Source organism: Cnephaeus nilssonii (assembly GCF_951640355.1).
Source record: "Cnephaeus nilssonii genome assembly, chromosome: 4".
Taxonomy (NCBI): domain Eukaryota; kingdom Metazoa; phylum Chordata; class Mammalia; order Chiroptera; family Vespertilionidae; genus Cnephaeus; species Cnephaeus nilssonii.
The window spans coordinates 39228794-39256714 of NC_137075.1; positions in this window are offsets into that span (position 1 = coordinate 39228794).

A 27921-nucleotide genomic window follows, 5' to 3' on the forward strand; every position below is an offset into this window, starting at 1 on the left:
TCTCTTTTTACATAATACTTTGTATATTCTTTAATTAAAGTAATTAGCATATTATGATCTGGATTATAAATAATTATTTATATCCTTACTTCTTTTTTAAAAATATATTTTTGTTAATTTTAGAGAGGAAGGGAGAGGGAGAGAGAGATAGAAACATCAATGATGAGAGAGAATCGTTGATTGGCTGCTCCTACATGCCCCCTACTGGGGATTGAGCCCACAACCTAAGCATGTGCCCTTGACCGGAATCGAACCCAGGACACTTCAGTCCACAGGCCAACGCTCTATCCACTGAGCCAAACCAGCTAGGGCTATGTCTTTACTTTTTACAACATATCATGAGCTTTTGGAGAACAGGGGATTTGTAGGTTTTAAAATTGGTATTATCACAGTTCTAGCTCTCTTGTTTGCAGATTACTTATAAATGTTGTGGCTTTCAATGTCAGTTGAATCTTTGTTGTTGCTTGTTTTGTTTGTCAGCTTGTATTGGTTGGAATGGGTCATTTGTTAGGAAAAAGCTTGTAGGTATAACATATAATCTAAATGCTTACTATTGAAAGCCTTCTAGGGCATTTTACAACATAGACACAGAATATCTAAAAAGTATGCAACGATTATGAGCAGTTCACTCTTAAGTTCATGTTTCAAATAGGTTGCATCTGTTTCTTATCAGGTAACTGAATGATTAGCAGGAGAAAACATATGATTAGAAAGCATGCAACCCTTGCTGATATGTATTATTTTTAAAGCTCTGCAAAGCTAAGGTCAATAAAGAAGTAGTACATGCAGCAAGAAGAGCTAGATTAGAGGAAGAGTTTCAGCTGTAAACCCCTTTGTGAGCTGTTGTAAAAACAGAACTAATTTAACTGATGGATTGAAGCATTTGGGACTGACATGAAAACTAAGGAATGTGAAAATAGATGAGAAGAATGGTGACTAGAAAAATTATGAGAGTTGTAGTTGAAGAAAATAAAAAATGTTTACTGAGTAAAAAGTTAATGAACAGATGATTTCATTTTTTTTTATAGAGCCATACTTTAACTCAAAGAAAGCTGGGAAGAATAATGGAGGAAAGCCCCAAGTTTGATAAAACAAAATTAACAGGGATTATTACAAACAAGAAACATTGGAAAACCTTTATTTTCTTTTAGTACTAATGGGGAAAATGACTTTCTTGAGGTGGTATATCATTTTAAGATCATACTTATCTCTTAGCTTAATCCAACACACTGAACTACCTCTCTCTCTCTTTCTTTCTCTCTCACTCTCTAATAGTTTTTGCACCACTAAGCTTGACATTCACAGAAGGAAAGAACAAAAAGCTCTGTTCTCTACTCTTGATTTGAACCAGACACAGCTCACTTCAAAACTGCATGCTGTCCTTCAGTTAATTACTCTCCTGAATTCTGTCAGATGTCCCTTCCCTGAAAGCTAGTCTGCAGGGCTAGAAAGGCATGGTGAAGCTTCCTCTTGCTGACTTGCTATTTGACTTGACTTGGTATACTTTTCCAGGTTTATTATACAAACTAGCTACACTTTTTTGCAGACCATCCTTACTCAATATAGTTGAGGCTTCCTGGCCTAACAGAACTTAGTGTCTGACCACACTAGTGTACCTAACAAAGTTATTTTGATAAAGAAGGGTAATTTGTTTGATGTGAAAGTTCATTATGTACACAATACCTTATAACACTGAGTTTTTATTATTATTATTTTTTTAAATTGGAATTTCAGACCCAAGTGAGACTTCCAGTTCCAAGTTCAAAGGAACTTGAAACCATGGGTCCCTTAGCCTTGGGAAATTTTCAAAAATCTCAGAGGGCATGGGCCTTCTAAAGGACATGGGATAGGGACTTTGAGCCAATTTTAACTAGATGTAAAGGAATGAATGACCTCCCCTGACATTTAATTTACCTTTTGTCATTCTTTCTTGTCTTCTGGGTTCGTATAAGTCTACAAGGTAACCCCACACTATACTTAATTAACATGATTTGAACAATTATGAATCATAGTAATAGTTTTCTTGAAGCCTATGCTTCTGATCAAATCCAAACTTTGATAACCAAAGTTGATAGGCACTATTAACACAAATTTTGAAATATGTGTCTTTTCTATATGGAATGCCACTATGTCATTTATAGAATCCTAGTGTCTATTTAAAAACAACAACTTTAAGAACAAATACTCTTTTATTCTTATTATTTCCATTCCAAATTATTTATATTTCAACTTTTACCAATGAAGCTCTGTGTTCATGTTCAAATAGAAGAGCTACTTGTCTGTTCCCTGTAGATTTTCATAGGCTTCAAGACCATTTATATTAGTCCTCCACCCTCTTTCCTGCAGCCCAAATAATTCCATGTCCCTTGATCTTTTCCCAGGGATTTTATTTTCCATAACTAATCACAAAGCCTCTGAACCCATAAAATCTTATGATGCAGAATCTGCTTTATTTCATTTATTTTCTCTTTTCCTTTCCTTTTCTTGCTAATGGGAATAAAAAGGCTAAGAAATGTTTCTCCAAAAGTCATGTAATACAGACATGTAATATTTTTAATTTTACTACTAAAGTTGTGAATTTTCCTCACAGTTTATTTTTTTGCACAAGACAGTCAATAAAATCTCATTTCTAAAATCCAGACTACAAGTTTATGTCAATCAATTTACACCCTGCAAAACAGACCAGCTTACTCTCATATCAGTCTCTAAGCACATAGGAATCTAAGCAAGCACTTGTCTTCATAGAACAACTTAGTTTAAGCAATTAACAATCAAGCCCTATACACATAAACACACTATAATTAACTGTTTAATAGTGGAAGCTTGCTTTTCAAATTTTTCCTTTTGCGTATAGTCAAGGTGAATTACTTGATTTTTCCATCACTAAATGCTACAGCAGCTCAGTCTTTTGCAAGTCTCCAGTCTCCACATATTTTCCTGTACCCACTATATTTGACAGTAAAACTGCCAAGCTCCATCATTTCCAACTGGCAGCAATTTAATACATAGTTGAGTCAGTTATTTAACTAAATTAATTGCTTAAAGTTAACTCTATTTGTAAGACCACAAGGTGTTTCTAAAATGTGCTGCCCTTTTATATCATAAACCTGGATTAGGTTTACAACCCCATTTCCCCTCAGCAGTTTATAAATCAAACAAAGAACATAGAACAATGCATAAAAAATCCCTGTGAAACCACCCTCAGAGCTTTTGTTAATGACAAAAGCATACTGGGAGCTGGATTTACTCTCTCCCATGGAGAATAAAAGTTTGGTTTAAAGTAACCGGAATTTGTAAGGGTTATCCAGGCTCCTTTAAGAGTGATCGACTTTGAACCAGAATTTTGTGAAGCCACAGCCATCTGTTCAATGCTTTATCTATAAAAATAGCAGGCCGTGCTAAAAAATTGGGGGCTCATTCTTCCATCTTCACTACCCATTAGCAAATAACCTGCCAAATGTTCTTAAAAAATACATGGGGAAATAAAATTTGACTTACTTATATCTGTTCACAGGTGCTTATTAAATATAAATGAACAAATATACATATACACAACCACATAAAAACACATAATGCCCGTGATGAGCACCAAATAATATGGCTCGTTTTCCTTTTTCAGTTAGTTGAGATAAGTTTCTGAGCCAGGTTAAATATGTGGCCATTGTTTCCACTGAAGAGTAGAAGGAAGCTGAAGATTGGGGCATTTTCTCTAAAAATACAATGGTTATCTCTTTTCAAAAGATGGACATCCTTCATTTTTATGACTTAAAGATCTGTGTTTAGATAGAAAAACACTGTAATGGTTTGATCTGTAAAGATTAGAAGCCATAGGTAAGAAACCTATGTCATATATAAAGGTATATTATTTTGTTTAGATTTAGAAATCTAACCATGGTAGCATTTTTAGGAAATGCTTTTATTTGCCAAGGGATATCCTTGGTCCTCTATAGAGCAGAGCCTGGCATTTCTCCACTAGCAATTTTCTGAAAGGATAAGGACTGCAGAGTAGATAGCTCTAGCTAGCAAGGTTCTAGTACTGTTAACTCCTGGGTATCTGCATTAATTGAAGGGAGATAATCCCCAAAGCATTTGTATTTGTCTCTGGGGATTTGTATTTGTATTTTATTCCTTTACATTTGAATCTGAGCGCACTGTACTATTTCAAGAATTAAAGGTGGCCTCATCCTTGTGTCTATTCATCAGGTTTTAGAAAGTTCACCACCTTCTCTACTTGCCTGACTCCTGCCTCATTTCCCCACCAGGAAGTTCCATGCCACTTCTGCAGAGAGAGACTAATGTCTGGTAGACTTACTCCAGTTAAAAAGATCTGCATAATTTATTTTGTAAGTTCAAATTCAGGTGCACAGGCTTTTGAGATATGAAATTGATTGAACAAAAATGGGGGTGTGGAGGCAGGACAAATTCCCTAACAGAAAGAAGCCTGGAAGAGCAGGCTCAAGCCTCTTTCCTATTGCAGGCCACCACAGACTGTAATCTGGTATTTAAATTAGTCAAAAGAGATGATTACTCATGGAGAGTTCAAGAAGTACAAAATGGCCAGAAATCAAGCAAATAAGGAAGCAGCAATTGATCTAAAGAGTTCATGAGTTTATTCTACCAAAAAAAGCTTGAGAGCAATGCTTAAGACAAAAACAAACCAAGACCACCTTCCCCCCACCCCGCCAAAAAAAAAAGACAAACCCAAAACAAGAAACCTGCCCACCCACATAAAAACTTTGGTATGAACTATTTCTATGAATTATTTCATTGTCTAGAGAGGATAATATTGGCAAAGGAGGGGAAATGTCACATAAAATAGTACATGTTAAAGAGACATATTTTACTGAAATAACTGGATATATAATACAAAGAAATACTGATGTTCTTTGGATCTCAAAATAACAAATCACAGTTTTATTTGTAAAGTTTATTAAATCTGAAGTGTGTAATATTTCTGTACTGACTGATCCCCTAAGAAGATCTATGTGAAAGTCTTAATGAGGAGCTGTACGGAGGGGTGACTCTGACTTGCTCCCGATCTAAGTTCTGCTCCTTCTTGGTCTCCTAACTCTAGATCACTTGTTGATTCCCACTTGTTCAACCACTCTCCATCATTGCTTATGTTGTTCCATGTCATACGCATGATTTTTATATGTGCAATGATGTACCACTTACATAGAATTCTCCATATTCTCCATCTTTGTAGTCATTCAGAATTCTTATTTACAGCACAATAACTTCTGTGTTTGTATTTATTTTATAGGTTAATTCTTACACTTCTAATTTGCTATTGCACTAATTCTTGCACATAATAGAGCTTTAAATTCCTCTAATTTCTGAAAATATGCCTTTGTCCTCTCTCTGTGCTGCCTCCTACACATAGCAGACATTCTCTTGAAGGAACTCCTTAGTGTTAAAGCCCTTTACGTCATATTTATCACAATGTAAGCTTTAGTCTTTCTTCCCTGTGCCATTATTTTGGTTAAAATTCATTGTCACTCAATGATTTTATGAACACATGACTACATCACAATCATTTATTAAATTAAAAAATTATTAGAATCAACTACTAGTGATTCAGCCAACCTGTAGACCCAGGTTTCTGACCCTAAAGCTACCCGCCTTGCTTGCCATAGACTTAAACTTTTGAGTAAAGGATACACACTCCATTTGAAATAGAATATACTCCTATGCTATTTCCCAGTTTCCCATCTCCTTTTAACAGATTCTGGGCATTTTAATTTCAAAGCCAAGATCCATCAATTTGTTGGAGCATATGCTCCAAGGAACTCCTTGCTGAGAGAGGGAAGTTTGTTTTAAAAGGTGATGTTAGTTTTAAGAATGGGTTGATATTTGTTTTATTGTTTGTTTATCTTGCTGATCACTTGGATGGCATGTTTTGATTTAATTGTGTTAAGAATTTCTTTTTTTCAATGTCTGCCTAAGGGCAGTAAGGATGGGTTCATTGAAAGATACAAATTGAAAAAGAATTAATTCAGAGCTCTTTGGAAAATAACTGAAAGAATGTTTTACATTTCTAATGTCATTTACATACTAGAAATGGCATCAATCTATGGAAACAAACACCACATACATTTGAGTTTATTGATGGAAGAGATAACTACCCATAAACCTAAAGTTTCTACAATACTGAAAAAACGGAAGCCTTAAGACCTCAAAGGCCTTTGCAAAGAGAATGTTTAAGATTAATTGCTTACTTATATATACTTTTTTAAACTTTATTTTTATTGTTGACACTACTACTGATGTCTCTATTCACTGGTCTCCCACTTGCCCACCACCATCCAGGCCCATCCCTCCATTTCCTCTGGTCATCACCACACTATTGTCTGTATCTTTGGGTTGTGGATATATGTTCTTTGGCTAATCTCTTCACCTTCTTTCATCCAGCCCTCCCCTCCCCTCAACCTCCATCCTTTCCTCTGATAGCTGTCAGTATTTTGTTCCATGTATCCATGCCTCTGGCTCTATTTTGTTCATTAGATTCCACAAATAAGTGAGATCATATGGTATTTGTCTTTCTCTGGCTGGCTTTTTTCACTTAGCATAATAATCTCCTGGTCCATCCATACTGTTGCAAAAGGTTTAAGAGTTCCTTCTTTTGTTTTAACAGCCATGTAATATTCCATGATGTAAATGTACCACAGCATTTTTATCCATTCATCTACTGATGGGCACTTGAGCTGTTTCCAGACCTTGACTATTCTATTGTAAATAATGCTGCTATAAACATAGGGCTGCATATATTCTTTCTGATTATTGTTTCAAGATTCTTAGTATATATTCCCGGAAGTGGATCACTGGGTCAAAAGGCAGTTTCATGTTTAATTTTTTTGAGGAAACTCAATACTGTTTTCTACAGTGGCTGCACCAATCTGCATTCACACCAATAGTGCATGGGAGTTCCCTTTTCTCTATAATCCTCGCCAAGAGTTGTTTGTTGATTTATTGATGGTAGTCATTTTGATAGGTGTGAGGTGATATCTCTGTGTGGTTTCAATTTTCAGCTCTCTAATGATTAGTGATATTTAGTATCTTTTCATATCTCTATTGTCCATCTGTATGTCCTCTTTGGAGAAGTGTCTATTCAGATCCTTCATCCATTTTTTAATTGGATTTTTTGTCTTCTTGGTGTTAAGTGTTATGAGTTCTTTATATATTTTGGAAATTAACCCCTTTTCAGATGTATCATTGGCAAATATGTTCTCCCATACACTGAGTTCCCTTTTAATTTTGTTGATAGTTTCTTTTCCTATGCAGAAGCTTTTTAGTTTGATGTAGTCCCATTTGTTCATTTATTTCTTTGTTTCCCTTGCCTTAGGAGATATATCAGCAAAAATATTCTATGAGAGGTGTCTGAGATTTTACTGCTTATGTTTTTTCACAGAAACACAAAAAGTACAGCTTGTGCCTTGTTTTGTAATAATAAGGAAATATTTTTGAGTATTATATACATTTTTAAGTTTTAACTTAAACTATATTTAGTATTTAGTAATATTTATTATAAAATTTAAAAATTACTGTATTCCTGAATTTAAAGTTGAATCATTGGCTTAAAAAAAGGAGATTAGAAGACTTGCCTTCGCAATGTTGTTACATGCTTTGTCTAAAGTTGCAAAAAATATGAAACCTAATGGAAGAAATTACTCCAAAGAAATTGGAAAACATGAAAAAGAATGAGAATATGATGAAAGTTATCTTTGGTTTTATAGATGTTAGTAATGTATCTAATTGTATCATATGCATTACAATATTTTTGAAAATACCAGTTATGTTATAGTATTATTTGAGCTGCTAAACATAGAGATGATGAGTTTTAAAAGGGCAAAAATTGTTAATTACAGTTTTTTCAAACTAGAAATAAAAAATGAGTTATCTTATAGGGTAAATTATCGCACAGCCTTATGAAGCACACACAATGGCTCATACAATTGACATAGGTGAATTCCTGCTGAGTGAATCATCAGTAAAGGGAAGTCATGGCAGTGCCAATCGACTGACTAAATTAAAGATTTAGCTGTGCAACTGAAGGCTGAGTTAATATCTTGTGGTCAGATTTTACAAAAGAGTAAGTGTTTAGTCATGGCTGGGCTTGCTGTTTTGCCTATATTTTCCTGGTCTCAGCACCAACTCATCAGTGAAGAAGTTTTTTTTTTTGTTTGTTTGTTTTTTTTGTGTGTGTGTAAATACTTTGCAATCAAACAAATACTGATGAAATAAATATTCAAAGTACTTTAAAGTATTGACTAACCATTTTGAATCCCAGAGTTTCTTCTGACCAACTTTTTTTTGTCATTTACATTTATGGTGCAAAAACATTGCTGGGCAAAACTGCTGGTGCCTTAGGAGGAATCAAGGTTGGCACCCAACTATGTCAGTAATCAAACTTATCACCAAAATGCACTCACAGTAAAGTAAATAATAGTTTAATTTAAGAAAGTCCTTTATGAAGCAATAACAGTGATTAATTTTATTATATCTCATTCCTGGAGTCCACTTTTTTAGTAGTCTATGGGAAATACTCATAAAGCACTTCTTCTCCATGCCGAAGCACAATGGCTATCCTGAGGAAAAACACCTGTGTAATTGTTATGTGGTTTTGGGAAACTTGTATCTTCTAAGGTGAGCTTAATAGTTTTCCAATACTTAAAAACTTGCTTAAAAGTTTTGGGTGTTTTTTTATATTATACAGTAAACATGTCAAGATCTGTGTAATTCGATGAAACAATATTTTCTAAATGACCAATTTATTATATTACAAAATCTTTATGAATAAAAGATTCATGTAAATGCAAGATAGATCAGTGGATTTTAATGTAACATAATATGAAAAGATTATAAATAAGTTTCAGAATCCACATTGACACTTCACTTTAAGTAACTACCGACTTGTCAAGTCTTGATATGCTATCGAATAAGAATATCCTTAATTATCTAAAAAGACTATTATGTTACTTCTTCCTTTTCCATCTACATGTCTGCATGAGGCTGGACTTTCTTTATGTATTTCAACCAAAACAACATATCACAACAGATTAAATGCAGAATCTGATGTGAAAATCTAGCCATCATTTATTAAGGCAGATATAAAAAATATGCAGAAATGCCACTCTTCTCACTACTATTTTTTGAAAATTATAGCTACTTTTATTTAGTATGATGCTATTCATTTTAATATCATGACTTCATTTTTGTCATTTTTACATGAATTAATAAGTACATATTTTAAATAAATTTTCAGTTTTATTTTCTAACACAATGGATATTGATGGATTTAACCCCATAAATAAGAGCCTTTGATATTATTGGTAACTTTTATGAATGTAGAGGAGTCCTGAGACTAAAGTATTTGAGAATTCCTGCTATAATAGAAGCAAATTAATCTTTTTTTTTTTTGCTAAAGATATAAAGCATATTCACTCGTCATCATATTACTCAGGGATCTCTCAGGAAATATATGACACTTAAATAAGATGACAGACAGTTTAATCAAAGAACCATTTCCATAGATATGGACAGAATTAAGGGAACCAAATGAAGAGATAGAGAATACTACTGAGACTAGCAGGAGCTAGGTACCATTTCTATTAAGCTTGGAGGAGCAAGAAGATAGTGTATTTCCCATAAATTGGAAAGGGATAATGTTGTAGAAGAGGAATTATCAACACAAGCTGTGAATTTGGTGGAGAAACACAGTTTTTTCCAATCTGCAATCCAGCAGGGAGGGAGCCTGGACATTAAACACCTGGATCTTGCTCTTATAATCAACTGTTGGTGCCTCTCCTTGGCTGAACACAACCAGGAGCCAGGGTAGTGCAGTCCATAGAGGTCAGGACATAGAAAAGGTAGAAAAAGATGGAAAGTGGATCTAGTTCTAGAGGAAGGGTAAAGAATATCCAAAATAATCACTTGGCAGAAACAGCAGCAAGAAATATTTAGTATCTATTATAGAGTTATAAGACATAAACACACATTCTTTGTCCTTAAAATGCTTACACATTTTTAATATTTTGCTCATTTTAGTCTTTCAAAAACTAAACTCTACCTTTTATTCAGATTTAACTAGTTTTTCACTAATGTTTAGATATTAGTTTTGATGATTTTTTAAAAATAATGAATGGGGGATAAACAAATTTAAGAAAATAACATTGAGAACAGTGAGAGTGAAATGCATGAGCAAATATTGAAAGTAATTGTGAAGGCTCTTAATATTTTTATTTTATACTTTGTCCTCCCTCTATAACTGTGGTTTTTAATCTTAACTTTTTTGATGTACAAAAGCTGTAGATAATTACTGTATATAACTTGATGAGTTTAGAGATAATTTTTATTACTTTCTAATTTGGGTGAACTTGCTAAGAGGAATTAATTCTGGGGAGTCAGGGAAGAGGTGAAAAAATTGGGATGGGTTTGTATTGTTAGGAAAGATATGATAATTATAGATATGGTTAAGGTTGGAACTCAAGGAGAAGAGAAAGATCTTTTTCAGGAGGCAGCTATTCTATGAGGTGTGAATCATGTTAATAATAAATTGGCACAGGGATGACTTATGATGGATGGAGAAATATGAGACAGATGTTTGTATATTAAGGCAACCTAAATTATTAATGCTTTGAATGACAGATGATTGTACGTGACTTAATTGGCAAGAAACAGAGCCATAGGCCATGGCCAACTTTCCATGGGTGCACCAACACAGTGTGTAATAGAACAAGAAGTATGTAATTATGGTAGTATAGTGGATGATGGCCAGGTTTTGTGTGGGGACAAGACCACTTGTAGAAAAGGCAGTAAATCCCTGGTCATGGATTCCTCTCTCCTGAAATATTTTTTTCCTGTATGTGGTCCACATTTGATCACAAACTTTTATAGCATCCGTGTAAGGGGCCATAGGAGCATCAGTGAACTGTGCATATTCATTCACCTTTTATTTATATATCCTCTTGGCTGATTCAGTAGTAAACCAGAGTAAAAATAAAGTGAATCTTAGTCTGAGTTGTCCTTCCTGCTTATCTTCAAGATCAGAAAAGACTGTGGGTCTGCCCTAGACCAATCAGTCTTACCCAGGATGTTTGGTAGGGACTTGGGTTGGAACTCTGGACTCTTGAAAGGAAATTCTTGAAGGTAAGAAGTATTGGCAATCATTTATAAATTAGAACATAAAATCCTTTAACAGATTTGGCAAAAACCAGTCTTGTAGGAGCAGTTTGCTTATTCATCTTTGACAAACAAAAAGAACATGCAATTATTTACATGAAGTTCAAATAAAATCCGTTGTAAGTGAGATTAGATATTACACGAGGAAAGAAAAAGTGAAAAGCATGTGAGTACAGAAGGAGTATCAGCTATTGAACTTATCTTCATTATTGAAAACTTCTTTTGAAGAAAATAATATTCCTGCAACAAAGCATAGTCCTTTAGAACTTAAAAAAAGACTGATAACTTCTTTTAACGGGTTAATAATAGTACAATTTCATGGAAGTCATGCTTTTAACCTGATAATGAAAAATGTTTATTGGTAAAGAATCTGCCTCCTCTTGGCCAATTGAAATAAATATCATGACCAATATTTGGCAAACACTTTCATTATTGAATGCATTGTAAAAAATGGAAGTTGCATTTTCAATCACCTCTTTTTTTTTTTTAACCTTAGAGAGGAAAGACATCATTGAAATGAAAACACTGCCATTGCTTTTGTGTTTATAATATTGTGGTTTTTTAATGGCGTTATTGATCTAAAATTTCTGCCCCCCTTTTTCCCCCACTGAGATAAAAATTTCTTTATTAATAAGATTGTATTTGTGCATATTTTGGAAACCACATATTCTGCATTCTCTGAGAATTTTAAGTAACAAGCTGGCATTAATGGGGAGATCACTGTCTCCTCTGCAGGCCCTCTTCTATTTTAGGCAACACAGCAGGCCTATAGGGAGAAGAGGGCATGTCATTTTGTAGTGATGAATAAAAATAATGAAAATTAATTACACAACCCAGAAAAGTGACTGTAAGAGGAATATACAGAAGTTAATTAGTAGACTCTGAGAACTAATATAATCTAGATGTCTTCCTATGTATGAAACCGATGCCATTGTAATTAGCTAGTTATTAATAATAGGAAAGGAGCAAAGGAAGGCCAGGCATTAAACACATGTCATTTGGGCAGCTTCACACTCCCCAGGGAACCACCAGCTCATTCTCTGCAGATTAATGGTGGGAAGGAACTGGACAAAGGAAAAGATGGGTGCCTGGGCAGTGAGTTGGGGTGACCTAGGGAAGGTGCTTGTCAATCAAACCTGGGAACAGAAATCATAGACTAGAAGAGGCCAATCCAAGCCTATAAAAGAAAATTTTGGAATATATAATCTAGACCTATGGTCGGCAAACTGAGCTCGCGAGCCACATGCGGCTCTTTGGTCCCTTGAGTGTGGCTCTTCCACAAAATACCACAGCCTGGGCGACTCTATTTTGAAGAAGTGGCGTTAGAAGAAGTTTAAGTTTAAAAAATTTGGCTCTCAAAAGAAATTTCAATCGTTGTACTGTTGATATTTGGCTCTGTTGACAAATGAGTTTGCCGACCACTGATCTAGACAAAGGAGCTCTCTCTATTGGTTCTCTGGTTCCTTGGGCTTTGCACTTGCCTATGCTCCCTCTATAACCACATGGCCCATGGCCATGCAGACACCACATGCAATGGACTGATGGACTATAACAGGAAACAAACTAAACTAGCCTGATGCTGGGCTGGACACTGATCCAACATGGAGGGAAAACTCTGGACACTGGCTTTAATTCTAGCCCTACTGAAGTCACAGCTATACTTCTATGGCAGGGCTGATGGAAATGGAACCTTGGCAACTCAGGGCTTTGATTCCACAGAAATAAAGCTTTCTACCATATCTCATTCTCCCATGCGACTCTCAGAAAATTCTTTTTCTCTGTATATTGCAAGAAGCCCACTCCCTTCAGCAACTGGCAGGATGGGAACCTCTCCCCACTGATAACAAAACTAGGCTGTAAAGTGGCATACCAATGAAAGGCACAGACCCTAACTAGAGTGGCCACCCAAGCTGTCAGGAAGACTTTGAGGTCTAGAAATGACTATCTCATACAAAGATTTGTAAAAGACCTAATCTGTGCCAGGATGAAAGATAAGACAAATAAACTTGTTTCCTGTTACTAAAGAAATTGCATTTGATGATACTTTACAAATCATTTGAGGATCATACGAAATTCTTACTGGTGTTTGAATAACACTCAGTGGGAGCTTTCTTGATAAGAATGCAGATGGTATTCTTATGTTATGCAAATTTCATAAGTCTAACAGGGTTAGACTTTACCCAAGTGTCTAGTTTGTGAACTCTGAACATTGTATTTCAGGTCTCATAAAGATACTTTAAATCTTTTTTTTTTTTATGTTTACAAAGACTTTTTAAAACTCGATAAACTAATAGAACTTGCTTTGAGAGCCCTCATAAGTAACTTAAAATTTCTGTTTCCATGATGCATTTCTAAAGGTGGAAACAATTGAAGAAATGACTAGGGCAACTTTCTGGATTGTAAATATTTCTCTTTTATTTGTGGCTTACTTTTCCCCAATTAGGACAGCTAAAGGTATTTCTACTGCTAACAGTTAATGACATAGGACAAGAGTAAGTTTTAAGCATTTATTTTTCCTTCTTGCCAAACTTAAGAATCATGCATTTGATATGCTAAATAAACCCTAAGAAACAGTGTTCATTAGTTAAATTAAACATGGTGGGAAGAAATTGTTAATATAGAATTTGTCCACTGATACATTGATGTTGTTGGATATTACTAGTTGAAAAATACTGGTCAGAGTAAATATAATACACTTTTAAGTAGACATGTTTTTTAGAACTTTAGAACCATTACATTTGGAAAAAGGGAGAAGGTCACTAATTAAGCTCATAAAATTATGTTGCTATGCCTGAACAATATCTTCAACTAAAAAGTAGGAGCTATTATAATAATCATAAGCATTCATTGAGTGATTCTTCTGTAGCAGGCATTAAGCAGACAGATTGACTCCTCTAATCCTCACAACAACCTTTTGGGATAGAAATTATTATTTTATTTGTTTATTTGTTAATCCTCACCTGAGGATATATTTTTCATTGCTTTTTCAGAGAGAGTGGAAGGGAGAGAGAGAGAGAGAGAGAGAGAGAGAGAGAGAGAGAGAGAGAGAGAGAATGATGTGAGAGAGACACATCAACTTGCTGCCTCTGGCACACTCCCCGACTGGGGGTGGGGAGTGAACTGCAACCCAGGTACATGCCCTTGATCTGGAATCAAACCTGAGACCCTTTGGTGCACAGGTTGACACTCTAACCACTGAACAGTACCAGTCAAGGCTGGAATAGGAGTTATTACAGTTCTCACTCACAGAGGAAAAATCCTCAGAATAAAGGGGGAAGTCTCTTTTCCAAGGATAAACAGCTCGTAAGTAGCAGAACAGAGATCTGAACTTAGGAAGTACGGCCTTGAAGCCCACTTTCTTAGCCATCAAACTAAGATTATTAGAATACATAGACAATTAAAAAAAAAGGTCTTAACATATTCCAATTTTGCTGATTTTTAGAAACCCAGATTAAAGGAGCTAAAATCAGAACATTTTAGATCTGTGTTAAAATATCATTATTAGCCATAGACATTCTTATGGCCTGGAAAAGGTCAAGATGAAGAAGAAAAAAAGAAAAGGCAAGTAAGTGGTAAAGGACAAATTCTATGGCTAAGAATATACTGCTATGTATGAAAGCACTGCTCTTCAACTCAATTTTTCAAGTTAATTACTTAGAATTTTTTTTTCTTATAGAACAGACATGGAAGTCAATGGAAAAATTAGTTATATAAATTTGCTTCAGTGATGTTTACTTAAAAGCCTTCATCTCTTCCATAATATATAAACTAAGGGTTAATCATACATATATTAATGTATATATTTGAATGGTAAGGATATGTTTATAACTGGACAGAACAATTGGAATATTCAATGTTTATGAGTAAGAGTAGACAGGATTACTACTGAAAACATACCTTATTACCAAAGGCAACTCTGAAATTCAACTTTAAAGAATCTTTATTGCCAGTGATACAATCCTTTAGTTTCTCACATGGCCTATAAATTAATATAATAATTGCATAACTTATTATTCATTAAAACAATAATAGCTACTATTTATGGAATGTCTGCCAGTCTTAATCATTATGCCAGGTGATGTACATAAATGTTCATGTACAACTTACAATAACCCCCTGTGCTAGGCCTATTCAAATCACTTTACAGATGGGGAAACTGAGGCTCAGTGAGAGAAACTAATTTGTCCATGGCTGTGTGCATCAAGCTTGTATCATTTGCTTTTCTTCTATTCTACTTGGGCAAACCTGCCCTCAGATATTTTAGAGGCCTATAAAGAACTTATCATAGTGGTAGATAGTTTTTAAATTTCAAAGCAGGATTCACTGAGATAAAGTAAAATGAATTATAATTGATCTAAAGAATCAGGATAATCAGTGATAATCTGCTAAAATTATATTCTCCACCAAAGAACTATATTAGACCAACTTTACCTTTGTAATGGTCTAATTACTGAATGTAAATACATATTACATTCTGGTTTTCTTTTTTAAAAATCTATATTCTAGCTATAGATGGAAAAGGAGGGACCCCACCTACTGTTTTAGCTACTTCAGCTCAAAAATTAAATTCCTGAACAAAAATATTAGCTCCTTAGTGGAGAAATGAACAATGATAGTGTTTTTAAAAGTTAGTTGTCCTTTATTAATAAAAGCTGCTGTCCAAAAAAAGTGAGTGTTCCTCTCAATATATAGACACAAAGGAAACCACTTTCAATAAGGCAGCGCTGAAGCACAAACACGCATACTATTTTTCTTAGTTTTTTGGCTCTGTCAGCAGGTGATGTGACATGCTGTGTTAAAGGGCCGATGTTGTTGTTGTGGGTGGAAACCCAGCCGGCTTTGATTGGAGTGGTGGGTGGGAAGCATCATGCTTGGCCTTCTGTGAATGTTGATAACTTAACACTGACAAATGATCACGTTATCATTAACCAGGGTGTTTGATATCAGGTCCTGCATATTCATCATGCAGACACTAGCTTTAAACATTCCTAAATAATCACACATATCAGCTTTAGAGGAGGGGTAGAAATGACATGGATATATGGACCGTAAATTTAAATTACCCTTCTAACGTGAAAGTCATTTCATTGATTTGGAAAGAAGACCACAAACTCCATCTAGTTATTCATGAGCTGAAGTAAAATAATGTGACTGGGAACGAAGAAGCACATCCACCCTCCAGTGCCCCATTCCTGGCTCTGCCGTATCAATCATTATTATTCAAACTTTGGAAAAAAGAAAATTATCCTTTTTTTCAGTGCCTTTTACTGCTTATTGGAAGTCTAAGAGATATCAGCTAGCACTTCCACATGTGGTTATGAGCTATATAGAATCACTAAATAAAATAATTAGATGTCGCTTTTTTAGTGTTGCCCAAATATAGTTGTTGGCTTTGGTGCATTCTCATAGCATAAATAAATGGCACAGGGTGATGTTAAAAGCATGCCTGTGTTTGTGTCCTACAACCACAACTTGCTGGGACTGTGATGTTGGGCAAGATTCCCATCTTCAAATAATAATAGCTACCTTATAGGGATTCATGAGGTTTAAATAAGTTAATACATGTAAACACATGTGCCTGGCACATTGTAAAGGCTTAGTAAAGATAACCTTTTTTATTTTACATACATCTTTCATAATGTCAATTGTCCTTTATTGAGAAATTCTTTGGAGTAAATAAGTAAGGATATTTGCATCCCTAATACTTAATGCCCAACCATTAAGGTTTGCAATTATCTATCTATCCCCCATCTCTCTCTCTCTCTCTCTCTCTCTCTCTCTCTCTCTCTCTCTCTCTCTCTCCTCTCTCTCTCTCTCTCTCTCTCTCTCTCTCTCTCTCTCTCTCTCTCTCTCTCCTCTCTCTCTCTCTCTCTCTCTCTCTCTCTCTCTCATCTCTCTCTCTTCCTATCTATCCCTCCATTATCCCCCCCATTCACCCTCCATCCTTCCATCTGTATAAAATCATCCTAGGTCCTATACTTGCTGAAATGCCACATAGAGAGTCTGGTATACTGTGCTTTTAAGGTGAAGTGTTTTTACTAAGGTATTTTAATAGTGTAAATAATCCCCAAACTTTTTGTTAGTTATGAGGAGCTCTTCTGCTCCTCGTTTGAAGTCTGCTGGATGGCTGGTATTTGGGGTGTCAAAGTAAATTATAAATTTGTTCAATCAGGACATATTTATTGAGCACTGACTATGTGCTAGGCATAGTTCTAGGGCATTGGGGATATGCAGGTGAATGAGATACATGAGTTCTCTTTTCTTGTGGAGACTGGGGGTGAGAAGGGGAAGGCAATAAATTTGAAAAGTGAATAAGAAAAATGCCATGGTGTGACAATCCTCTGCTGTTAAAAATGAAAGTCATCATTTATATCAGGTGGTCAGATGGAGACTTTTTGAAGAAGTAGCACTTGAGCTTTGGATGATAGGAAAGACCCAAGCGAGTGAAAAAGGAGGGAAGGGACAGTTCCAGGAAAGGGAATGACTTGTGCAAAGATTATGAACAGGAGGGGACTTAGAGTATTTAAAGAGTTTAAAGAAGGCTGGGAACAAAGAGGAGAATAGAACAGGGTGGGTTAAAGAGACTTTGTAGACCATCTTAAGGAGTTTGGATTTATTCTAAATGAGGGGCCCAGTGCACCAATTCCTGCACCTTAAAAGGAACTGTGGGCTGTGAGACTGTGGTTGGCACAGGGGTGGGTTTCGGCCCATCGTCCTCACCCCCACCCAGCCCCTCCCGTCCCGGCCCCCAGTCTCCTATCTGCTGGCAGCCCAGTTCCTGCTGCCACTGCTCCCATAGGCTGATGGCGCTGGCCCTGCTTGCACCCTCTGACAGCACGGAGCGATTGGGGCTGGGGCCACCAGTGGGTGCAAGTGGGGCCAGAGCCGTCAGTGGGTGCGAGTGGCAGCTGCTGTCCTGATTGCCCCTCAGAAGCCCTGGGGGGTGATCAGGGCCAGCGCCGGGTGCTGGCAGCAGGTGTGAGTACCCCGTGGGGCCACAGCGTGCAGGAGCAAAGAATTTTCAGTAACCACCAGATGCTTGCCCCATTAACAGCAACTGACTGGCACCCTGCCATGGTCTGGCACCCCTGCTCACCTGCTTCACCATCGCACCACAGTCGATGCCCACCATCTTCCGCGCTCTACTGCCTAATGCTGACACCCGCCATGTTCTGCGCGCACCCCCTGGTAGTCAGCACATGTCATAGCAACCGGTTGTTCGGTTGTTCCGCTGTTCCACCGATCAGTCTATTTGCATATTAGGGTTTTATATATATAGATGTAGTGAGAAACTATTAGAAAATTCTAATAAAGCAGAAATGTTTTAAACATGTCACCATGGCTGCTATGTGGAAAATAGTTCATGGAGGTCAACAGCATCAGACTCTTGGTTAAACCATAAGCTGTCTTGGGTGAAAGGACATCTACTGATTAATGACAAATCAGGAAGGGTTGGAGAACCAAGCCACGGGGAGACCAGAGGTGCAGCCAGGTCCAGGCAGGCAGGCACAACTGGAAACCAAAGTTTTGGATGCTACCAGGATTCTCTCCCTCTACCTTTTTATCCTACTTCTCTTGTAGAAACTTTATTTTCTCTTAATCCAGATGGAGCTATATCTTTCTTATGAGACAACATGGCTACATACAACGCCTAAGTTTTATATCTTCATGGATTCCACCGCCAGAATGAACTATATCTACCTCCCAGTAACAATTTGATATCTCAGGGGAGGACTCTAATTGGCAACTCCTGAGCTAAAGAACCATAGTGAGGGAACAAGCGTGGGCATCTTGAGGGGGAGAGGAGGTGTGGGCATCACCCCTGACAGATCCCAGGGGAAATAAAAAGAAGGGAGGGCACTGGGCAGGCAATTCCATATTGACACGACCAAAAGAAAGAGTACCCTTGAGAGGTGGCAGAAGGAAAGGTGAGCACCAAAGTTTCCTGGAGTTGTGACGTTTTTAGGTGCTGGAAATGCAGCAGCAAAGAAAACAGATGGATGCCCATGTTTCATGGAGGTTCCATTCTAGATCCAGGGTTTAAAGACTGCTATTTATGGGACCAGTGATCAGTGCTCAGTGCTGTCCTAGCAGCAAAACAGACACAGCCTCTCTCACCTGATGGAGCTCACTGTCCGCAGTGAAGTGTAAATGGAGAGAGGACAGGTCCAGGGTGCTCAGCCATGCACAGCCCTCATGGATGAAAAGGAAGAGGAAGAAGATTCTCAAAGCTGATTCACCTCCCTGCCATTCCCAGGCCCGTATCACCAGGGTAAATAGAGCAGCGGGAAGAAGGCCACCTGGGCAGAAGCTGCCATGGTCATGGCACCTTCCCTGTGCCCTGGTAGCATATGCCAGGCCGAGGCCTGAGCAGGGCCCCTCAGCCTTTACTGCCAGCCTCTCCTCTTCAGGCTGCACATTCCACGAGCCGCGATGCAGGAGGCCACCGCGCCGCAGTCAGCCCGCTGTGAAACTTCTCTCTTAGGCTAAGCATTGCATTTTCCAAACCACACATTCTGGGTTTGATGCACTGCGGTGTTCACTGCCATACCTGTCAATCAATTTCAGTCACTTGCCAATCAGGTAACAGAGCCAGAAGCCAAGAATATGCCCAGGGCAGGAAAAGATCTCATGTGTTTGTCTGTCAAATGCATCTTAATCCTCTGTTTTAGTGAAATGTTTTGAATCAACTAACAACCACAGAATGAATGACTTAACTATTTTCTCTTTTGAGAAAAATAGTTAAAGGAAACTATTAGAGACAGAAATCCATTCTGACAGAATGGCACAATACTAAATTGACAGAGCTTCATAAGTCTAGGGATACTCATTAGAGTAATTGGAAGTTTAGATCAGCAGCTTTCAACCTTTTTCATCTCTTGGCACACATAAACTAATCATTAAAATTCTTCAGCACACCAAAAAAATATACTATATTTTTTGCCAATCTGACAAAAAAAAAGGTACAGTTTTGATTCATTCACACCGGATGGCTGTTGTTGTATTCAGGCTGTTGTCAATTTTTAATTTGACATTCTAAGGGAAAAGAGGTCAGCACCCTTCACTAAATAGTCAGGTATCACATTTTTTAAAAATGATGGTGGTACACCTGTTGAAAATCACTGGGCTAGACAATTGGGCCTAAGGTTCTGGGCAAGAAAGTAGTGTGTTAGAGCTTCAGTTGTATGCTGACTATGCCTGGATGGAGACTAGAATGACTAATGTTTTAAAATATCATTTTTTCAGCAATGAGTAGAGAAATAAATGTGAATGAGGTCCAATTTGTGGATTTGAGTTCCATTTGGGTCAATGATGTCACCCCATTCCAGTCTTGTTGAGCTTTGCTACTGTGGCAGTTACTGGTTTATTACCCCTAGCTCCAAATCCACCCATCATTGACTGATTTGCAAAAAAAAGAGGGATGGGGACTTCAATTATTTTTCTTTTTTGACTTGTTCCATGTCAAGCCATGTTCATAGAAGGCACTGGAAAGACACTGCAGGAGGCAGGGGTTTTCCTTCCTGGTTCCTGGGGTTCTCTTTGGCTCAGAGGTCTTCTCTATACCAGTCTCTACATTTAGGGCCACATCCATGCAAACTGTGCTGTCACCCAAGGCCTTGTACTTGTTTGGTGCTGTCACCATCCTAAAATTATTACTTTTGAACAAGGGGTTCACATTTTCACTTTGGACTTGGCCCTGGAAGTTATATAGCCAGTCGTGCCTGCTTCTCAGAGTAGCCTTCTCAGCGCTGCACAGGCAGATCTGCAGCACCCAGTGCTGTAGGCCACTGAGGTCAGCAGTGGCCAACAATTCCCCCTTCCCTCCTGCACCTTAGAGGCAATTTAGTAGCATACTCCTCTCTGGGAATAGCTTTGCTCAGAATCCTGGATTTGAAGCATGTTCTGTCCCCCTTCTCCTATGACCTTAGTTTTACAAGACCATTGAGTCTGCTCTTGGCATTGGGCTGGACAAACGGGGTGGCAGCACTCCTCTAGTGGGATGGTGGGGTGCAGGGGGTGGTGGCTACTCTGAGGCAAGGGGCCCTGAAGACTGCAGTGGACATCAAGCAGTGCTGGAGAGGAGGGGCAAAGCAGTACATAGATGAACAAAGGAGGGAAGCAGAGAGAATGCTGTCGGGATCAGGAGAAGTCAGGATTTGATCGTAGGAAAGTCCGGGGAAGCCATCAGGGCTGCATGACAGCAAGTTGCACACCACTTCTGATGATGTCGGCCGCTGCTGAGTCTTACACATCCTGACCCGCTGTTTTAGCAACACATTCACATATAGACACCAGAATAGACTCTCTTTGCTCATCCTGTTCTTTCTGTCCTTTTTCCTTCCTCCTGGGGCAACCTGTTGCTATTTGTTCCACCTTCATAGATAGGTAACAGCATCAGGTAAAACCCCTAGGCCCCCAAATAAGCTGAAATAACATGCTGATTACTGAAGAACTAATCACTGTCTATGATTTATAATTCCTGTGATTTAAACATGTTGACTTGTGTCATGTATTTGACACAATATATGACCTAATTGATGGCCCTAGATTTTTAAAATAGATACAAGTCTCAATCCCTTTTAGCAGTTTCCCCTCTATAAAAACGTGGTGAGCAAGCTTCACATGCATTGAAACTTCCCAGCAGCTTTAGCAAACAAGGCACTTTATTATGAAGCAGCACAGTGACCAGTTTCCTGTTTTATTGTCATCTGAGGCTGTGAAAACTGGCTTTTTCATGTATTTTGATGTCTTAAATGACAGGGAATTACAGAGTTGGTGGAATTTGAAGTTGGCAGCATGAACAAAGTTTAATGCTAAATATATTTAAAATTGGATAAATATCTGAAGTGGGCTCTACTTTTAAATTGGCTTTCATGTTCTTTTCAAAAAGTGGCAGAAGTAAAGATATTTTAACAAACAAATAGTGAAAATAATTTAAAATAGAAACATAAAATTGAACAAATATATTGATATAAAATATATTGTTATCAGCTAGAAGGGTTACATAAGTTATTTCACATTTATTGTCCATGATTCTTTCTACTTTTGAAATATTTTGAAACTCTTAAAAATGTTAAAATTGATTAATATTGTATTTTAGATAGTTAATTTTTCCAACTCTATGCTTGAAATTTTTAGTTGTACTACGTATGTCTTTTTTCAATCATGGAATATTCCTAAAATTCCTAATTTTTAAAAAAATATATATTTTTATTGATTTCAGAGAGGAAGGAAGAGGGAGAGAGATAGAAACATCAATGATGAGAGAGAGTCATTGATTGCCTGCCTCCTGCACGACCCCCACTGGGGATTGAGCCCGCGATCTGGGCATGTGCCCTTGACTGGAATCGAACCTGGGACCCTTCAGTCCACAGGCCGATGCTCTATCCACTGAGCCAAACTGGGTAGGGCAAAATTCCTAAATTTTTAAATTTAACTTTTCTGCTATTCTCCCAATTTCTGATTTTAGAATTTATATTAAATATATGTTAAAACCTCAGAAGTTAATTTGTTTTCTCTTTACTACTATTTCATATTGTTTAATTCCTATATCCTTTGGTGCTACAGTATGGGGCAAATTCTCAATATTTTCTTATCATTTACCCACTCTTTCTTCAGCCATGTTCAGTTTAGAGTTTAATTTATGAGATGTTAGATTTCAATTATTTTATACTAGAGGTCCAGTGCACAAAAATTCATGCACTGGGTAGTGGGGGGAGGGGGTGTCCCTCAGCCCAGCCTGCACCCTCTCACAGTCCAGGAGCCCTCAGGGGATGTCCTACTGATGGCTTAGGTCACTCCCCGCAGGCCTCCCTCTGTGGGAGGCAAACAGGCCAATCAGGGGAAGGCACTGCCCCATCACCCCGCTGCTGTTGCCGCTGCCAGCCTCCCTCTGCGCGAGGTGACCAGGCGGGCAATCAGGGGATGGTGCCAACCCCATCACCCTGCTGCTGCCACTGCTGCCGCTGGCCTCCCTCTGCAGAAGGCACCTGGGTGGCTAATCAGGGGATGGCGCTGGTAGGTGCACACCTGCCCCCTCATCGCCCCTCCACCTCCGCTGGTCACTGCCACCTCCTCCCCACCCCATCGCTAGCTCTTCCATCTGCCCGCTGGCACTTGCCTTGGCTGGCCTGGCGCCGCCTGCTCATCGGCCCCGCCCCCCGCTGACTGGTCGTTCCACCATTCAGTTGATTTGCATATTACACTTTTATTTTATAGGATTGTTTTTCATTTTCTGGACTTTTAATTGTGTTTTTTTTTTTTTCACAATTACCTGACCTTGTTTAATTTTGCTTTTTTTTATCCGATACTAGAGGCCTGGTGCATGAATTTGTGCACCAGTGGGGTCCCTTGGCCTGGCCTGTGGGATCAGGCCTAAACTGGCTCTCCAACATCCCCTGAGGGAGCCTGGATTGTGAGAGGGCACAGGCCAGGCCAAGGGACCCCACCAGTGCACAATCGGGACAGGGGAGGGACGTGGGAGGTTGGCCAGCCAGGGAGGGACCACAGGAGGGTTCCAGGTGTGCCTGGCCCATCTTGCTCAGTCCCTATTGGCTGGACCTCAGCAGCAAGCTAACCTACCGGTCGGAGCATCTACCCCCTGGTGGTCAGTGCACATCATAGCAACTGGTTAACTGGTTGACTGTCTGCCCCCTGGTGGTAAATGCACGTCATAGCGAGCAGTTGAACATCCTTAGCATATCATTAGCATATTACACTTTGATTCTTTGAATGGCAGATGGGTCAACCCAACACTTAGCATATTAGGCTTTTATTATATAGGATAATAAAAGCCTAATATGCTAAGTGTCCGACCGTTCAATTGACCATTCGACCAGTCTCTATGACGTGCACTGACCACCAGGGGACAGATGCTCTGACCAGTAGGTTAGCTTGCTGCTGGGGTCCAGCCAATCGGGACTGGGCGAGGAAGGCCAGACATGCCTTGGAGCCCTCCCGCAGTCCCTCCCCGGCCTCAATCATGCACCAGTCGGGTCTCTTAGCCTGGCCTGCACCCTCTCACAATCCAAGACCCCTCAGGGGATATTGGAGAGCCAGTTTTGGCCCCATCCTGCAGGCCAGGCCAAGGGACCCTAATGGTGCACGAATCTGTGCACTGGGCCTCTAGTATATATATTTAAAGTACTGCTTGGGTTTATTGTTTTTGTTTGTTTGTTTTGTTTTTACTTCTTATTTGGACTCTAAACTTACTTATTTTTAAAGTAATTTTTGGAGTGTGGTATTATTTTTATTTTATATGTAGTAAATTCATTTCCTAACTACAAATTGTGCTAACTTTTCCTCCCTTCCTCTTTATTTCCTTCCTTCCTCCTTTTCTTCTTCTTTCCTTCCTTTCTTCCTTCTGTTCTTCCTCCTTCTCCCCTTCCTTCCTTCCTTCCTTCCTTCCTTCCTTCCTTCCTTCCTTCCTTCCTTCCTTCCTTCCTTTCTTCCTTCCTTCTATGATTCCTTCCTCCTTCTTCTTCTTTTGCTCCCTCCTTCTTCCCCTATACTCTTCTCTGATTTACTTGTTTTTCAGTTGTCTCCACTTTGTATCCTAAATCTCTAGTTTAGATCCAGGTCTTAAAACAGCAATTTAGGGCTGATATCCCAAGCGCCATTAGATATTTCTTATATTTGCTCAACCAAGCCAATTAATTGGTGATTTGGACCAGATGTAGGCTACACGACTGTTTTCTCCTGTTCCCTGTAAGGTGTAGCCCTTGGCTGCAGTCAATAGCCGTATGATTCAGACTGTTTTATTGAGTGGAAGTTCAGTAATATGAGAAGGAAAGGGAACAGAAAGTCCTACTAGTACTTGTTCTGAAACAGTGAGCCTAGTTTTGGTCTGCTGTCTCCTGGGGGCATGATTTTAGTTCCTGATTCTCTGCAAAAGTTCAACTAAAATCTGTATTTACAGGGTGCCTTAAAGCATGGATTTGAATGATGGTCTTAACCAGTAGTCTCAAGGTACTGTGTAATTTTCTTCTAGTGTATATATGTCTGTGTGTGCATTTTTTATCCAAGTTTTGGACCAAGTGGCATATTATGTTAATGGCTCTGAAATAAAATTTCATCCACAAGTGGTATAATCCAATCAGTCAAGGACCAGTTAGTCAACTCATACCACGAACTAAAAGTAGAACACTAGTTCCTATGGAGACAGAGAAGAATAGGTAGAGCCCCTCTTCACTGCCCTCGCAGGCCAGCGAGGGAGGCAAAATAGACGCCCTCCCTCGTCCCTGACTTTGCTGCCGATTTGACCTATGCTATTTCCACTTCATCTTGAGATTTTAGGAATTACTGCGCTTCAGGTGGTTCAACCAATTTATGCGTTGCATTGGACAATTATAAAATGTTTTCACTAGGTCTGTGATGTCAGTTACTTAAGAACAGGAGAGGGTAAGTCCACATATGCACATGCAAGGATTGCATGGATTTCATCAGCACAATAGAAAGAATTCAACTTTTTCTTATTTGGTCCAAGAAAGTCAGCACAGGATTAGTAACAAGTGCCCAGACTAGCTTTATTAGTAATAAATAGTGAATCAGGAAATAGAAACGCCATCAGGAGGACCAGCAGCTGTGCCCAATATGTGCTGGTTTTTACCCAGTTTTATCTTTTACTTATATTGTTTTTGTGAAGTAAAGAGGCGAGCAAGAAGGAAAAGGCAGACAAAGTAGAGCAAAAGACTTGAAGAGGGAGAAAGGATTATTCCATAAAATGAATAGCAGAAAAGTTTATCTAGGATGAGAAAAAAAAGTGAGACAGGAGATCAGAAAGAAAATTACAATGGGAACAAATGAATTGTCTTTTCCTTCACATTTATGGAGTATTCTACCCTAGTATATACAATATCCTCCTTTACCTCACTAGCCAACATCCTGTATATTCAAGAGAAAACGTACCAAAAAAACATGCACCTACTTTTCAATACAAACAGGAGGATAGCTCCCAAATAAACTCATCTCTCATTCTCCCCATTCCCGCAAGTCTTAAATGAACCCATCCTCCTAGGAATAGAAATTATGGAATCTAAGAGCAAGACAATAATCTGGAAAAAGAGAAAGGAGAGAAAGGGCAACATTTCCTTTTGTTTGCAAATCTAGTGTATTAATTGCATTCCTGGGAGACTTTCTGGACAGAACCTCTGGTAAACAAATTAGATATAAACCGAAGGCGAGGGCACGGAGGTCACTGTGGTGAGGGAACATCAAGTGACAGGCGCTGGGACCCCCGATGCATGTCTTGCAGAGCAGATGTTCGCAAGGATGCAGTGATTATTGAACTGGTAATAAAAAAGCATCAGCTTACAGGCAGCCACGATGGATGCTGGTAATTATAAAGCATCCCCTGGGAGGAAAATGACACAAGTCAGCCACAACTCCGCAATCACCGGGGCATAATTAAAGCTCCAGTAACAGTTGTTAATAGGGTGCAAATAAAACAGGGGGGAAAATTCGAACACAACCTTTTTTTTTCTTCTTTTTTTTTTTCAAGCGACGGCAAAGGGCAATGTAATTACAGGGGTAGCAGATTTTATAATTTTGCTCCACATCAGAAAACAAAGGATTGGGGCTATCAGGTGGTCAGAGACACTTAAAGTATGGAAACCCAGATACACCTACACATATATATATACCAAAGGGAAAAAAAAAAAGTGTGTTTGCTCTTTGAATATGTAGTATGTGGGGGAGAACAGATTTTTAAACAGAATGTTTATATTCTAATTTTCAAAATGGTAGAAATACAAATATGTAAAGAAAACGGAATGCATGTAAATATTTGGCCATTTCAGCCTTTCCGGAAGATCTGTAGTGGTATAATGTGCCAAGCTATATGATACTGTTGGTTGAAATGGTTTAGATATTGTTAAATAAAGTCAGCAAATCACTTACAGTGTTGAAAGTGTCACTTCTATGCAGAACGCTGCCAGCCACTCCCTAACCTAAAACATTAAGCAAAACAGGGCTCATTTTCCACGGGCTAAATCACTGAAGCTATTTGCCAGTAGCGCTCCTAAGAAAAATACATCTACACCCATTGCGACCCAGTTGCTTGGGCGATTGGGCAACTAACTATGCATCTGGGTGTGCACTACCAATTAGGCCTATGTCTAGATCTGTTTTAAGAGGCGCGTGGGTAGCACCATGAGAAGGAAAGAAATTCTTTTAAGTTCCTGTTAATCAGTATTTTTTTTAATTCATGGATATTTGAAAGATTGGTTTTAAAGGGGTGCCAAATGTAGAAAATGAACTCAATACCTTTGCACTGAACTTTATGGGAAAAATACAGGAATACCCATATGTATCATGTTTCAATAAATTGTAGGAAATAAGGGGAAAGGGAATAGCAATTTTCAGTAGAACTTTCACTTTTAGGTTTTACCATGATCACAATTTCCTACTGGAAAGCTTTTTGCTGCTTTCTTTTGATATTTGAAGATTTGGCCAATTAAAACATAACTAAATACCGATACATTTGGTATGAAATGCATGAAGAGTAAATTGTATTTCCTATATGAACTGGATCTCTAGGTCTGGAAAGGACCCAAGCGTGTAGAGGCCTTATCACCCTTGAATACCTACTGTGTGCAGTGCACTGCGAAACATGTAGGGTTCTAAGAGACAGTGTCTGTCTTCTTAAAATATTCAACATAGACACAGAAAATGTTAAGAAGTGATAGAAGGTGAAGTCCTTGGCTTCTTTTGGGGCCTGAGGTCATGGAAAAGTAATAAAGGCTT